At 35.5% G+C, this 17189-nt stretch overlaps 1 protein-coding gene and 1 long non-coding RNA gene across 2 annotated transcripts in view; one reads left to right on the top strand and one right to left on the bottom strand.

The window, feature by feature from the left end:
* Window positions 1-5948, bottom strand: part of SPINK5 (serine peptidase inhibitor, Kazal type 5) — a 119394-nt gene extending 113446 nt beyond the window's left edge. Inside the window, exon 1 of the mRNA XM_025043161.1 lies at window positions 5830-5948. The gene's annotated coding sequence lies outside the window, so the exon portion shown is untranslated. The remainder of the gene's footprint in view (window positions 1-5829) is intronic.
* A 23-nt stretch (window positions 5949-5971) lies between these two features.
* LOC112475227 lies at window positions 5972-11417 on the top strand. Its single transcript, XR_003044615.1, has 3 exons — window positions 5972-6283; window positions 8540-8652; window positions 10934-11417. It is a non-coding gene; the product is annotated as an uncharacterized LOC112475227 (long non-coding RNA).
* Window positions 11418-17189: the final 5772 nt, after the last annotated feature.

Below are 17189 nucleotides of genomic sequence, written 5' to 3'. Positions count from 1 at the left end.
TTTTGAATATACCAAAATTTAAAGAAGTCCTGTTAATTCAAACTTTAGATTCTCTTTGAAATCCGTCATCTGCTCTTAATTGCTATCAACACCACCTTAATCCATGTCCTTGTTCTTCTGAAACCAAGACCATTTCAATTGTCTCTGTATTGATTTCTATGCTCTAGTCTCTTTCTTCCTTCTCATCCCACACGGGAGCACCAGGGTTATCTATTTGACATGCAAATATTATTGTTTCACTATTCTCTGAGTAATAGGGAACATGCAGAGGTCTTTAATTAAGGGAAAGTTCATAATCATTAGTGTTGCATAAATGTTCCTTCAAATCCAGCCCAGCAGACTTTACCAGTCTCCTCTCTGATAACTGCCCCTCACTACAATAACCTACACTCACACACTAGACTTTTTCTTTCCCCAAGCACTGTAAGTTCTTCCAGTCTTCTTGTCTTTGTCTGTGCTACCACCTATGATTAGAATGACTTCCTTCTCTCTATCCACTTCCCTCTGTCCTCTGTCTGCTTAACTACTTGAATGTCTTCTCTGATATCTTCTTAGACTGTCTGCAGTAGAAGTGTCTCTCCTTTCACCCCCAGGAAATTGTGTTTTCTTTAATGTGGTATTAGTCATATGACACTTAGTCATACGTATGAGTTTTTATAGGGGTATCCTTTACTAGAATTAGCTTTGCAAAGCCTTCCACATGACCTTTGCATCCTGATATGCCCAATACATATTCTATTCAATATATGATATTTTTATATGATATAGATAACACAGCACCTTCTCCAGTAAGCAAAAAATGGATATAAGATAAACATCCAAAGAATGATTGTAGAATTAAAAAAAAAATGGGTTCATGGCATTAATCAATCTAAAAAAAGTATCTGAATCATGAAGACCTTTATTTGCCATGCTAGGAAGTATTGAGTGCATTCCATAGATAATTGGCTGGGCTTTATAAAATTTAAGAAGTTTAAGCAGAAAAAAATGCCTGATTTTATTTATTTTTCTTAGAATATTACTTTGATAACTTTGCCAAATATGGGTTAAAGGATAGGAATGAGGCTAGAAACCCAAGTGAAAAGCAATACAACAGATCACCGGCAGTTAAGTCAAGTAACCATAGAAATGGAAGGAATAGAGACAATGGTTATTTGGAATGTAAATAAAATTCATAGGATTTAGTGACTAATTGGATTTAGAGAGTGGATAGTGAAATATAGAAAGGATTAAGTTCCAGAGATCTAGAGTGTGAGAATAAATAGATGAAGATCCATTAGCCACACTAGAGATATAAAATAGAGGGTATGTTTTAAGGGTAAAATCTTTATCAATTTTGGACATGCTGAATGAAGGATTTGTGAGGAAGTTCTAGTTACTAAGTTCAAAACACCAAAATATTTTAGGTGCCATACTGGGAATATGAATATGGAAAGTCTTTGTTCAAAATGAATTCAATGTATAAAAGAAAGCATGACACATCCAGCTTCCTGATACCACATAATACATGCTTTTCCAACAGAACAAAGTGCAATAGAAATAAAGGAAGTCGACAAAGCAAAGAAAATCTGCTGAGAACTTCGTGGGGTAGGTTAAGTTAGAGCTATATTTTGAAAAGTAAATTTATTCTTTCAGGAGACAAGAGACCTGGTCCTGTCCTCATGGTGCTTACATTTGCTTAGAGTTTGAGTCAGGTATTTAAACAGAATTATAATACAATCTTATGAGGTTTATAACAGAGGATTTCAGTGTTGGTTGGGACAGGAGACATTTTTGAAAAAATGATTAATAAGAGCAAAAATATTGCAAGGCATATTCCTCTATGACCATTCATATCAAAATTCAGAAAGTAGAAGTTCAAATCCTATATCTGGTATCAACTACTGAAACTAAGTATTAAAAAATGATATCCTATTCATGCAGACATTTGGGGGAATACAGTCTACTGGGAAACTTACAATATTAGCAACAGAAATTAAGACTTTTGCTGAGCTTCCCTCACTTTTGGTCCAATCCACTAAAATAACACAGGCATCTGGTGAGTTATTTTGTGATCATGTGATATATCACAATCCCTTCATTGTAATTGCAATAATTATTCTGTGAAATGATTTTAATAAGCATCACATTCTTAAGAAGATACTCGTTGAAAATTCCTTGAATGTGAAGTTGAGGAAAAAATAAAAGTTTTAATCTCATTTGTCATGCCTTATGATAATTTTATGTTTGATTTCATTTTTTATTTTTTTCTAATAGAAGATTTATTATAAAAGAGTATTTTGTGTCACAGGTGCTCCTTCAGGTTTATGGTGCCCAGGATCTGGGCCAGCCACGGTCCTAGTCAAGAGAACCATAAAGCTAAGCGATCAGGTGAGCCCTCCTGTATCTCCAACTTTGGCCTCATCCCTAGTACAGCATAATATAAAGGGAGTCTGAGCCTTCCATTCCAGTCTGTCATGGGTTGGTTCCCCATGGAACTTAGGGCAATGATTTCTGCCTTTGAACTTCAGTTAGCTTTTCTGTTGAATCAGAAAATTGGAGCACATGGCCTCTCATCTGTCCTGCATCTAAACACCAATGGTTTTAGTGACTAAGAAGTGCTGTAATAAAAATAAAGAAAAGAAAAACAGTGTTGATTCAAATCGCCCCTCTGCTACTTACTACATATGTGATCATGGGCAAATTATTTAAAATCTGCACCTTGCTTAACACATCTTTAAAATGGGGATGACAATAGCACCCACTCAACGAGTTACTGTGTAGGTTAAATGATACAATGCATACTTAGCTGTTAGCACAGTGGCTGGCATATAGTAATTGCTCAATAAATATTATAATTACCCATCCTCTAGGGGCTTGCTCCCAAATATTAATTCATGTGGGTTAGCCCTGTTTTTTAAAGCCACCCACAAACATGACACATTGTACGTAGCCAGAGCCACCTACACATATCATAGCCCTCTTTTATCCTACTTCTGGGGCCCTCCAGAATTGTTTGCCCTGCTCCTCACAGGTGTATCAAGCCACACAATCCCACCTCTTCCTGCTCTTCCCTGTTCCACTGGGAATATTAGCCTTGATGCTGACCTAAGTCAGTGATCTGTGATAGATTTATCAGCTGGGCCCCTGGTGATGACTTTGACCACAAATTTTCATTGTCTGGTCTGACAAACTGAGCTTTGCACAGAAACAGACTCTGGCAGCCAAGTGGAACTGTCGACTTTGAACTGAAAGACTAGGGTTTCATTTCATGTTCCCTGAACCAGGTATTCCCATTCAACTCTGTGCTCATTATCCACCCACTGCTCTCGGATGTTGTGCCACCTGCTTTAGCTCACTCACAGCATTCTCTCTGTGCCATGGAAACCTTCCAATCAGCTCCTCTGAGTACTCTCAGCAAGACTGGCCTCATTATCCACTAAATCTCTAAATTTCTATTGCAAAATCCTTCCAAAAGCTGCTTTCCACTGGGTGGTTAGATTATTGGCACATATCATTTCAGTATTACTACTATAATAAGTAACTAAATTTCAGACACTTCCTTTGTCATTCTTCACAAGTAAATCTCTCACCCATTGTCACCAAGGAAACGTATAAAACAAATCGATTTAGTCTGCCTATTCCAGAAACAATTGACAATAATAATGATTATTCTTAAAATTAGTAGGTAATTTATACTGAACACTTACTAGTTTTTCTATTTGCTAAACTCTATGTCAAGCACTTTTTCCTCTTTTTTATTAAATCCTCAAACAATTCTAGGGGACAACTACTACTTTATTCTCACTTGAGGGCTGAAGAAATAAAACTGAGGGCTAGTGAGTTAAAGTTACTTGCCCAAGGTAACATGGCTAGTAAATGAGTATCAAGATACAAACACCATTCTGTTTGACTTTGAAACCCAAAGAGTAAAAGGAAAAACTATACATGCACATGCCTAATTCTGATGCAAATGATATTGCTAAGAGCCATAACAGCAGTATTGATAGAGGACTATAGGGATCTAAAGCGAGACAGATCCCTTCCTGCTTGAGGAAAGAAAGAGAGAATGTTCACCTTTCATATCTGAGCATAGCTTTGAAGGATGGAAAGAAATTGAAAGCCTCTGAGAGAAAGAAGGGCAGGAACAGCACGGAGAGAAGAAGCAGTAGGACATAACAGTGAACATCTTACTTTGACTTGAGCCAAGCTCACACATAAACACGTGATAAAAAATCACGTTTGAAAGAAATACTGAGATCAGAATGTGGAATGCCTTTAATATTAGGCTAAGATGTGTTTCTGAGTGAGGTTGTAAGCAAACTCACGCATTATCATGTCTGTGTTTTAGGGAGACTCTTCAATTAGTGAACAAATGATGTCATCTGAAGAGGGAAGAACATAGACAGGGACCCCTGCTAAGTTATTTCAAGAGTTTAGGTAAGAATTATGAGGGTCTAAGGTAGGAGGGAAAATAAAAGAAGAAGTGAAAACCAGGGAACGAAGGTGCAAGATGCTTCCTTCCAACATTGAATTAAATGTAAAAAATTTCATTTTCAAAAACTTCATAAGCTTTTTGGGAAGACAAGATGTATATAAAACAAAATTAAAAAATATTTAAAATTTGGCAGTAAGTGGTACGTGAGTACAACGGAAGAATATATCAACTAAGGATGAAATTTCTGGGAAAGATTTTTAATAGAGGAATTTTTGACTCAATCAAAGGACATTTGGCAATGCTTGAATACGTATTCGGTTGTCACAGCTGGAGGGTTAAACTGAGTGGCAACTAATGGGTAGAGTCCAAGGAAGCTGCTAAACATCCTACAATGCACAGGACAGCTTCCTCCCACCCTTCTCCAACAAAGAATTACCTATCCGAAATTTTTCATAGTGTCGTGACTGAGAAACCTGCTTTAAAGGATTGCTAAATGATAGACATTGGGAAATTTATTTGACCTCTCTGACCCTGTGCTCTCATTTGTAAAATGGAGCAATAAGAGTAATAGTAACTTCTTCATAGGGTTCATGACAAGATTAAATAAGATGCTGGGTAAGCCTTTATCATATGGTAAGTGCTCAAGAAATCTCTATGAATATCGTATTTTTTTTTCCAAAAATGGGAAAATGAAGGGAGAATAATTGAATTCATACTGGAAAATTTTAGCTCATCTGAAGCCACTGAGTCAAAAATATGTAACCCAACTGTGACTGCCCTACTAGACTCCTCTCCCACCACATGTTAAACTGCCTGCTATTTTCATTTGATTACCTCACCATTTTTCCAAACTGAAAGTTTACAAAATAGAATTCATAATATCCCTGCTAACTCACCTCCATTGTTTCCAGCAAAGACACATTCCCTTCTTACTGAGTAAAGAGACACAATACGTATGATTCAGGAGCACTGCCTTCACAATTACCAGTTGCCACGAATATGGCATATGTTGTGCAGCCTTAGAAATTCAAGTCCTCTTGGCCTCAATTCCCCAACTACAAAGCTGAAGATGTTACCTGGGATAATCTAATAGGCCCCTTTCTGAACTAATACTTGTAGCGAGACTCCACTTTCTCTCTCTCTCTCTCTCTCTGTCTCTCTCTCTCTCTCTCTGTCTCTCTGTCTCTCTCTCTCTCTCTCTCTTTCTCCCACCTACCTCCACCTTACTCTACCACATAATGCCAACAAATACTGTCAATTCTTCTCTAGAAATGGCACTCACATTTGCCCACTTTTCCCCAATTCTAGTGGTAGCACACTAAAGCAAGTACTCAATAGCTTTTGAATATTTCAACAGATTCCTAACTGATCTCCCTGGCTCCAGCCTTTCTCTTCCCATCTACTGTACATACCACATGCATCCTCTTTACACGTTTCTTATATGCCGCACCTACTCATCATTCTTCAGTGACTCCCCACTGCATGTCTCACTCATTAAAACTCTTTTACTTAGAATCTAAGGCTCTCCACGCTTCAACCCAGTCCCACCTCCAGTCCTGGCCTCCCATGGCTCTCCTCCGTCTACTACTTTCCAATCCAGACTTGCTTATCTTCTCATCAACACTCTAGCATGACATACTCATTTCTTGGAAGATTCCTTACATTCTTATGCCCTCTGAGATGCTTTCGTGCATATCCAAACCACTTGTTCTTCATTAGAGAAATATTGATCAAGGGCCTATTCAGACATAGGAAACATGTAGAACACTATGATGGGGGGCGGGGGCAGGGGGGCGGAAAGCATGGTCTCTGCCCTTACAGAGCTTGCGGTCTAGAGGGAGAAGTGGACATTTACCGAGTAGTCACGTAAGTAAATGTGAAACTGTATCTGTGTTGAGTGTTACAACTAAGAGAGGGGTAGTGCTGTAAGAGAATAATGTGGGATTTGACCTAGTCAAAGTGGGGTGGGTCCAGCAGAAGGTCAATAGGGTTGATATTTGCATATCTAGCTAACCAGGACATGAGGGAAAAGAAGCCCATTCTGAGCAAGCTCACAGTTTCACTGAGGTTTGTTTAGTTTATGCAGAAAGTGAATATGTGCTGACCCATTTGATCTTGATAGGTACTCTGCAATCTTAATAACAACCCATTGTATAGATGAGCAATTAGAGTTCAGAGATGTTAACTAGCTCATGCAAGGGAGAAAATCTGGAGCAAAATTGCGGTCTCTGATCCCTAGAGCAGGAGTTTTCCTCCCAACTACAGTCACTGCCCCTGCAGTTTGCAAAGTCCATTCACCTTTACCTAACAAGCAGCCCAAGTGTGACTTTTTCCCCAAAGCCATCTCAGTCCCCTCTGATCCATAATCAAAAATAACGAGAGCAAAGCAAATGCTGTCTTATAAACCAGGAAAATATCTATAACATAAATGACAGCAAAGGCTCACTATAAAAAAACCTCATAAAATTAATAAGAAAAACAATCACAATCCAGTTCAAGAATGAAGAAAATTCATAAAAAAGAATATAAAGAGGTTAAGCAAATACAAAAAAAAAAGTCAGACTGCATTAGAAATCAAAGAAGTACATATAAAAAGGGAATAGCTTTTATCCATTAAACTAGTAGTTTTTAATATAAAATAAAAGGAAAAGCTGTGAACTTGCCAATAAAAGATGGCATTAATGTACGTTGTTGGTAAGAGCATAACAAATATAGCAATTATATAGAATGTGCCATTCTAAATACTTTACATCCACTGTTATAATTATTTTCCATATATGAACTCAACTTTGTGAAATAGGTACTATTGTTATTTCTGTACTAGAGATGAAAGAGCTGAAGCACTTTCCCAGCCACTAATTACAATAATACGATCATCTGAAAATTACTTAGATGTTATACAACAAGAAAATGTAAAGTATCAATATTTGACCTAGTATAATAACTTTTTGGAAAGATTTATGGACAAATGTATTCAAAACAGTATTACCATTCAGATTTTCCTGATTTTTTCCCCACAGTTATGAATATGGATAATAAAATGAAAAAGTGAAAACTTGGAAATGATGAGAGAGAAACTGTTAAATGTCTATATCTATATGACAGAACATTATTCACCCTCCAAAATAATATGAATAAAAAATTTCGGCTGACATAAGAAAATGTTCTAGAATATTAAATGTTAAGGGAGAAAAATAATACAAAATCATATATAGCATAATGATTCCAACTTTGTTTATAAAAAATACTCAGTAAATATTTGAATGCAGCTGCAAAGAAAGTCAATGTCATCGTTAGCTTGTTGAAAAGAAATATATTACCTATAAATAAGGATATGGAACACCTCCTTTGAAGAAGCAGCTAAAATATTAATTTAAAAACAGAGGGACAATTTTTTTTTTCAAATGAGAATAGTGATATACATTAGAAGATATTATTGTCTTCATAAAATAGTTTAGAGGTTACAAGTTGGAGAACCTCAACTCTGTTGCATTCCTCTTAAATTTCATTAAAATGAATCACATCTGTGAGGCTTTTTCAGTATCATAGGAACAAAACTTAACTAAATCTGAGCTACTTGGCCAGGACTCTGTTCTTCAGGTTTGGCCAGTCTCTTTGACCCACTGGGGTTATGTCCAGCTGGCTCTCTGTAGTCATGTTGACTCTTTACAGTTTAAGAGTTTAGTAGAAATAGCCTCACCCTCTGGTCCACCCAAAGGAAAACCTGTAGCCATCTCCAAAATCTGAGAACTTTCCTTTCTATTCTGAGCCTATCTAGTCTTCTGAGATTCCAAACTAGCTACTGTCAACCCCATTTCTCTTCTCTTACGTGGGGCCTGGATATAATCCCTGTTCTGTGGAACGATCTTCACTGGTGTTGGAGATTGGATTGTATTCATGAACTACTAATGGAACCTGGCCTAGTTCAGACCCTAACTCCTGAGATCAAGAGCAAGCAAGACCCAAGCTCACAGAATGTGGTGAAGGAATTCTAAATCTCTGCTTTCTCATGTTCACTCCCATGATAAGTGGAGGCCATGTATCTTGGTCCAGTTACGTTATCCGCGTATCTCTACTTTCTCATTTGAAAAATAGATATAATTATAACATTTATCTCATTAGGAACATGGCAAGTTTTTAGCACACAGATGTCAAGTCTATAAATGTTAGCTACTAGTATGTTGATGACGAAGTGATGATGATCACCAGGAGGATCCAGCCAATTCCCATTCAGAGTAAGTACAGAAATTCAACCAGACTGAATTTCTGGTTGTCTGTTTTTACCTATTATGTTATCTTCAGTACCTATCGCGTAGTGAATGGCAAATACAAATGAATGGATAGATGGACCTGGCAAACACCTTCCAGTGGCCCAGATTTTGGCATCCCCAGGGAGCAGTGCTCTCTTATATATCTGGGTAACGAGTGTGGGATTTCTGGAAGAGGCATCCTGGTAACCACCTCCAGAATCAGTGTCTAGGTACGCTTTCCACATGTGGTGGCCTCTGTTCCTATATCTCTAGGTAGCACTAGGCAGAACCAAGATTCCCAGCTAAAACTGACAGCAGCTTGTGGCCAGCACTGTCCAAGATCACCTTAGTCAAGGCTGAAATCTTCCAAATTTGTCTTCTCTCCAGTCTAACACTTGAATCCTCTCCATAATATTTATAGTAAATATGATCAGTGAATCCATGTTTGAGAATTACTAGCAATGAGAAGCTTGACTTCTAGAATAAAATCATCTTTCTAGGTAGTTATATAACTCACTATAATTTTGTCCTTTTATTCTAGTTTTAACCCCTTTGGGACCTTGAAAAATAAATATAATCCCTCTTTCACATCCAAAGTTTCTTTATTTGGCATGGCTCTTTGTAGGAGGATTAAGGATTGTTTATAGTTCAGTCTTTCCCAGATTATGTTTCAGGGGACAGTGCTGTTGAGATGCATTCCATGAAAATGGTGGTCTGTTTTCAAGTAAGTTTGCTGCTTACCAAAAACACAGGGTACATTCAGTGCTAGCAAGTACATGTTTTATTAGTAGAGGCAAGATGGTGATCTCACACATGCACTGAAAAGGATTTCCACAGTGGATGAAAACACTGACTTTATAATGAAACTATCATCTCTGGTCCCTTCAGTATGAATATTTTCATGAAAAGGATCTAGTAATTCATTCTTGCTTACAATGACCCAGTCTCACTTGAAACCTCACAGAAAAGCAAGGAAAAGTGAACATTCCGTATTTAATTCATTCCCAGTCATTGAGGGTCAGCCCTAAGTCACGCCCAGTCAGGAGGGTTTGTCAATTAGTCATCATCTTTAGGGAAGGGCCAGCCTGTCTACTCCCAATATAATTCACTTAGTTCTCATCAATGGCAATAGAATATTTCACCCTTCACTTAAAAGCTCAGCATATTTTAGATGAAAGAAAATCAGAAGTCAAGGAAGTCCACACCTACCCTTTCCCAGACACCTGGGAAGCTTTTGGTAGCCTTAGAGAAATTGTTTTAAAATGTACACATGATATAGCAACCTGTTTCACAAATTGTTTCTATCTTCCCAGAAATTACTCTAGTCCTATAGCAACCATTTATGTATTTTACATAGTTGTAATCATGATGCACATATAATTTCACATATGTTCACAAATCTTTCATACTCTATGGCATTTATATTTATCATACAATGTCTATTCAGGGAGTTCACCCTGAGTGCCTGGAAGGTTAATTAACTTGAGGCTACTTCAAATACTTACGATGATAGAGTATTAAAATAAACATTTTTGTACAGAAATATCTTCCTTGTCTTTATTTTCATAGTATAGAGTTTTATGAGTGGGATTATTGACCTAAAAAAGCATTAACAATCTAAGGCAAAGTAATCTTTTATTATACTATACTAATTTATAATGATACCAAGAAGTATTAGAATTAGAGTAAATAATGTTTTAGAATGCACATTTTATTACAATTTTACTAACATTGTAAAATATATTTTTATTTTACATTCATCTAGGTAACAGCACTTTCACAAAACTTGAGAAAAAGAATATATCATAACTTTTTTCTAAACACTGCAAAATATATTCACATAGAAAGACATCCTCAAATAAGTCTTTAAAAATACTTCTTCAAATGCCTTGAAAAATTTGTATGATTTAAATGAGACTTACTGGTAGAATTCTAAGAAGGCCTGCAAGATTCCCGCCCCATGTTGCACGTACCCTGTGAGTACCTTTGTGTGTGGCAGGTCTTATAAATACGAGACCAAACCACCACCAAGATCAGGCTATATTATATGACAAAGTAAAGGGATTTTGCAGGGGTAATTAAATTCCCTGAACTATTAACTCTAAGTAAATTAAAAGGAAGATAAGCCTAGGTGGGCCTGACCAAATCAGGTGAACTCTTGAAAGAGGGTCTAGAGTAAGGTCAAAGATGGAAGGTCAGAAAGATTTAAAGCAGTAGCATACACACTCTTGCATATCTTGAAGAATCATATTGTCATATTTTGAAGAGGGACAAAAGGTAACCTCTAGAAGCTGAGGACCTCAGTTCAACAGCTGCGAAGAACTAAATTCTGTCAACAACCAGTGACTTTGGAAGCAAACCCAGAGCCTCAGGTGAGATTTAAGTATCAACTGACATCTCGATTTCAGTCTAGTGAGACTGAACTTGAGACCCATCTAACCCATGCCTGGTCTCCTGACTCACAGAAATGGCGAGGTAATAAATGTGTGTTATTACAAGGCAGTAAGTTGATGATAATTTAGTACTCAATGATAGAAAACAAATACAGACCTAACAACATATTAAAGGTAAACAAAAACAAAAACAAAAAACAAACCATATAGTTATTTAAAAAAATCAACATTAGAGGGGAAAAAATAAAATAAAACATTAACTGCAAATGGGAAGAGTTAGAGTTAATAATCATTTTAAATTAATATAATGCTTTGGAGAAGTTGAATTCATAAAGACCAATAAAAAATACAGTTAAAGATGGGGTTTCATTCTTAAGATTAAATAAAACAAAAATGTACCAATAAAAATAGTATTTTTTCCTATAAAAGTAAAATATTTTATATGAGTATAAATAATTTTATTAACAATGTTTAAAATTGTTTTTAGAAATAACAGCATAGAAAAAAGAATCTTTCTCTTCACAATTTTAAATATAAAATTAAATAGAAGATAGTCTATGTACTAATAAGCAAAAAATAAATAAATATAAATGAATCCAAGAAAGTATATAAAAAGATAACAAAAGTCAAATTATGAAGTTATTTGGTAAATATAAATGATCTAAATTTCCCTAATCAAAGACGAGGAATCTCCAACTGTATCTGAAAGAACTTTAGTAACAATGCCTTTAATGACATTTCTAAAACAAAATTATAAATTAATTATTTCACTTAAAAGGCTGGGGAAAAATGAAAGAAAAAAGTCATGTTTAAACAAAAGAAGAACAAGGTTGCTAATATCAACCTCAGGGGAAAAAGAAGAAATTGAATAAAACATAGTAAGTTTAGTAGGCTTATTTTATAGTAATTGAAGTTATAATAATTTAAAAATATACAAAACTTTATGAATGGAAAGAATGTGTAAAGCAAAACATATTATACATATGTAAAGAATGATCAGAGATAGTTTTATATTAATGCAATGAAATTAATATATTGCAGATAAAACAGAAACTCATGACAAAAGCAGACCATTGAAGAATACTTAAAGTTTAAATCCTATATACCAGAATTTACAGAATCTGGTCAAAGAATTACTTATAGCAAAAATAAAATAAAGCCACATCACAAGAAAATAAATAGAAGAAAATAAATTATATCAAAACTGGTATGTTTAATTTAGAAATTATAAGCACATTTAAATTAATCAAACCCCATTCCTTAAATATGACTAGCTATATAGACCAAATTCATGGAATCTAATCAAAGAAAAAGAAGTAGAATAAACTTTAGAAAATCGAAGGGAGGTTTAGTAAAATGGTCATTTAAAAGATTATGAGTTTTTCAAATAGTGCCATTAACATGGGTGATTTTGTATCAAAAAATCCAAAATATCAAAAATACAATGCAGGGAGCTGAATAAGCCTAAAAATTATAAAGAATATATAACTTAATCAAGGTGACTGTCTTTTTTATATTTTATGATAGAAGCAGTAGTCATATTTAGAGTCCTTTCTAAATTAAGGAAAGGGCCTTTGTGTGTTAAGCCTTTTACATGTTTTATAATTTTCTTAAAACTGCTATTTAAGTGTATGTCCTGATTTTATGCTATAATATAACTTTCATTATTTCCTCAAGTGTGTGTGTAAATATATATTCTTGGCACCAATAGAATAAATAAGGACGATGTGATGCTCATAAGACTCCGGCTAGTCACTAAGAACAATCATAGTGAGAACACTGTGGTTGTCTTCACTTCTTCCATGAGTATTTTTTGGTAGTGGACCATGTAGATTTTTATAAGGTTTAATATACTTTATGTAGCCTGTAATAAAAAGCTCCATTTCTTTTTTCTTTTTTTTTAATTTTATTATTAGTTTCTAGTATACAGTACATTGGTTAGACATTTATTAGTGTATAAAATGATCCCCCTAGTTGCTCTTTCTTTCCTTTAGCTCTCCACCTAGTCATTAATGCTAACTACATTCCCTATGCAGTGCTCCCCATCGCCATGACCATCTATCAACTACTAACTTGTACTTCTTTAACCCTTCATCCCTTTCTCTTAGTCCCCCAACACCCCTCTCCTTTGACATTACCAGATTGTCCTCTCTATTTGTGAGTCTGCTTTTGAATCATTTGTTCTTTTTATTCCTTAGATTCTGCATGTAAGTAAAATCCTATGGTATTTATCTTTCTCTGTCTGACTTATTTCACTCAGCATAATAACCTCTAGCTCTATGCATGTTGTCCTTTGTGTGAGAAAGCCTATCTGAGCATCATGGATCTAGGGCTGAAGGACAGGTCAGATGACGGCTTTATTTTTGCTTTTCATTTGTTTACAAACATCCCTAGAGAGCAGAACCATGAGGACCTTAAACTTTAGTGTAAGGAAGACCCAAGCTGTTGAACTTCTCTGAGCTTAATTTTGTCACCTGTAAAACAGGGCTAAAAATTCCTTGTCTGTTTGCTTTGAGACTTGAGAGCAACAAGGACTGCAACTGAAACAATACATGGGAATTGTGCTTTTCTTTTTCTTTTTCAGGATTTTTTTAGAGGGGTCGTTCTGGTGCTGCAGTGTATCTACATGCTTGCTCATTCTCTCTCATTCTTTTTCTCTCTCTCTCCACTCCCCCATCCCCTCCCTTTCTACTCCCACACAACTCACTCCTCATTATGTAAAGAATAACACACTGATGCTTACCTAGCGGCTGATGAGGGGGAAAATCATGGATGTGGCATATAAGGAACAGGCTCACAAAACGCTTACGGGCCCCAGTCTATCTATGCTTGACTCTTGGAACATTTACTTGCCAACTCTGTGAACTTGGATAAATTCTTTAACTCTTCTCTGCCTCATATAGAAAATACAAAAGATAATAGTAGCTCCCTCATAGAAATGCTATGAGTATTACATGAGTTAACATAAGTCAGCGCTTGGATGGCAGGGTGACACATAGTTCATGTTTAATAAGTGCTAGTTATTATTCTGACATACGCAGTCTTTAAATATATGTTGAATAAAAATGTTCATTGCTGAGTATAATCCACATATTCCAGGCTTCACCATGATAAGACAAAAACATAAGGTCACACTTCCTTTTTATAACCAAAATGTGATGGAACTAATGACCCTCAGATCAAAAATCATACATCCTCTATAAGTCCCTCAAGTATTTCTGAGATTTTTTCCCATTACTGCTATTTATGGCATTAGAAAATAGAAGTTCTAGTCCATCTGCTCTCAAATCTTTTTCATGCCATCGCTCTGTAGTCTCTATTACCAGTGACCCTTGGGAATCATAATCTTGTTGGATACCGTTATTGTCCAAAGGAGATCACCAATGTCATTCTTTTCTGGGATCAACTGAGCAGGTGTTTTTCCCCCAAATGTTTTGCCTTTGCTACTCAAAACATCCTTAAACAAAAGCTCTATTTTTTTTAACTATAATTTACTGAAGCTTTGTGGATAATGAAAGTAAAATACTGAGAATAATAGGTTCTTTGCATGGGCAGTTCCTCTTAATTCAGGGATCATCTAAAATGCCATCTTCTCAGAGAGACCTTGCCAAATCATCCCTTAATGCATCTTCCTGTTACGACTTCCCCCTCCTCCTCCTTTTATTCTTTACTATACCTAAAATTATGTTTACTTGCTTATCTAGTCTCTTGTTTTAGAAAGAAAGTTCGTGTTCATTCCTGAGTCCTTAGAGCCTAGATTAGGAGATGTCTTATGGTAGGAAAAAGATACATATTTAGGAGATTAGGAGATGTCTTATGGTAGGAAAACGATACATATTTCTCATAAGAAAGGATGAGTGAATAAATGAACGAAAGAATGCACAGAACCAGACAGGCCTTAGGGTGTAGCTAATTATTGCTCATTTTTCAGATATCAACTTGCACATGACTTCCAGGCAGGGTCTTCCATGACCCACTAGATAAGATAAACTCTCCCCACGACATGATCCCTCTGTACTCTTTATTTATCGAAAATCATTCATTCAAGTATCTGTCTTCCCTGCTTTATTGTCAGGGTAGGAATTATATCTGTTTCCAATCATACTGTGTCCCCAGCTTCTAAACAAGTTCACGCCATGTAATTGGTGCTTAATAAACTTTTTCTGATAAAATAATTCTTAAAAAGAGTATTCAAATTGATGACATAACATACAATGAAGAAGTAGCTTTCTTAATTTAATGGAAAATGCAAAATCAAAATTATGCGAAGAAATCATTCTAATATAAAGCCAACTTGCCCAACAGTTTTTGCAAATCATTTTTCTTGACTCTTTACATCCCTCGCTTATGAGTCATTCTGTTCCCGCCATTACTAAATGTTACAAATTCCTCCACTGTAATAATAATAACCTTTTTGAATACCACTTAGCAATGAATGTGTCATTTAACTCATCAAGTACTAATGCCTTCCATTAACAAATCTAATGACTAAGGAAAATAGTTTCTCCATGTGTACTTTCACATTATTCTATGAGGGGCAAAAAATGATAATAGTCATTGCTGGTATTGTTGCATTTAGTGTCATCAGAAGAAAGCAACCTTCAAAGTGACGTGTCTTGGGAGTAAACCTGCCTGCGGTTTCTCAGTGTTCAGGAATGTGAAGATGATAGCACATCCCACCTCGGTTTCCATGGCCTAAGTGGTAAAACAGCCCCTCGGCTATTTTGATGCTTAGAGTTTAACCCCTAGTTTTCAAATAGGTTCACACAAATGGCAAATACCATTTAATTAAATAAAGGAAAATCACAATTTTTCAAATATTAAATGTATAAGTTAATTCTATAGAAATATTATTATATTATTTAATTTTATGGCAATGTCTCTCGGCCTAGAAGCATACTTTGTTTCTGCTTTGAAAAAAATATATTTTACAGTGCCACAGTTACCCATTTATACAGTGGATATAATCATGTCTATTAAGTTCGGAGACATGCCCTAAGTAAAGGGAATTAGTGATCATGATCATAATTATAGCTCCCACTTATAGTTTATTATGTGCTAAGGATTAAATATTTTATCTACATAAGCTAAATAAACTTTACAGAAACACTATGGTACTGACAGATTTCCAAAAAATGTTTAAAATAAAGGACCAAGGCATAAGAGATTAGATCACTTGCCAGTAAGAACCACCACAGTGTAAAACTCTAGTTGGCACCACTGATGTTGTAGTTTCTATGTATGACAACCCCTGGAATCCTGCAGCTACATGGCCCTGAGTGCCAGAGCCAGGATGGAAATCAAGCTCTTAAACATAATGCCTTACCACATGGTTAGCTATAAAGTACAGCAATGATGCAAAAATATTACCTAGTACCTTCATAAACCATTATAAATATTACAATCATTATTTTTATTATGATGTCTTGCTTAGGAGAAAGTATGTTAATTAAATGCATTTAGAAAAGAAAAATGGATGTTAAATTTACCAGAAACTCTAATTCAAAAAAAGACCATTTAGTCAAGCTTGGAAGAATCACCAGTTTGACTCAAATAGGGCAAAGCTTAAATTAGCATGGGAGTTCCATAGCTTTTCTTGTTAACCTCATCTGATGAACTATGATCATGTTTTGTTGGTTCAGAGTACAACAGATATAGAAGCAGCAATATTATGTGTGTTTTATGCACAGAAAAGCAGAGATTCTAGTTACACCTTCTCAGCAAACCTTTTGTAGTCCAAGTTTCAAGAAAATGGTATGTATATTAAAACAAGACTTAATACAAACTTAAAATCTCTTTTTGTCTCCTTAAAAACAATTCAGGATGATGTAATAATAATAACTACTTATATTTAGGGGTTGCATTGTGCCAAGCTCTGTACTAACAATGTTATATTGATTACCTAATCTAACTAACCCAGACTAAGAGTTATTCATATCATTATGATTCCATTTTGCAGATGCAGAAACTGAGGCACGGAGGCATTATATAACTTGCCATAGGTCATACAAGCTAGCTAAGAAATAAAGCTGACACTTAAACAAGGCAATGTAGACTCCAGTGATAATTCTCTGAAATGTGTCATCATCTTGAAAAGCGATTGATTCTAGAATCACTCCTGAGAACTGA

The sequence above is a fragment of the Pteropus alecto genome, unplaced genomic scaffold, assembly GCF_000325575.1.
Source record: "Pteropus alecto unplaced genomic scaffold, ASM32557v1 scaffold40, whole genome shotgun sequence".
NCBI classification, from domain to species: domain Eukaryota; kingdom Metazoa; phylum Chordata; class Mammalia; order Chiroptera; family Pteropodidae; genus Pteropus; species Pteropus alecto.
Note: the sequence above shows the minus strand (reverse complement) of the source record. Positions and strands in the feature narration are given on the sequence as shown.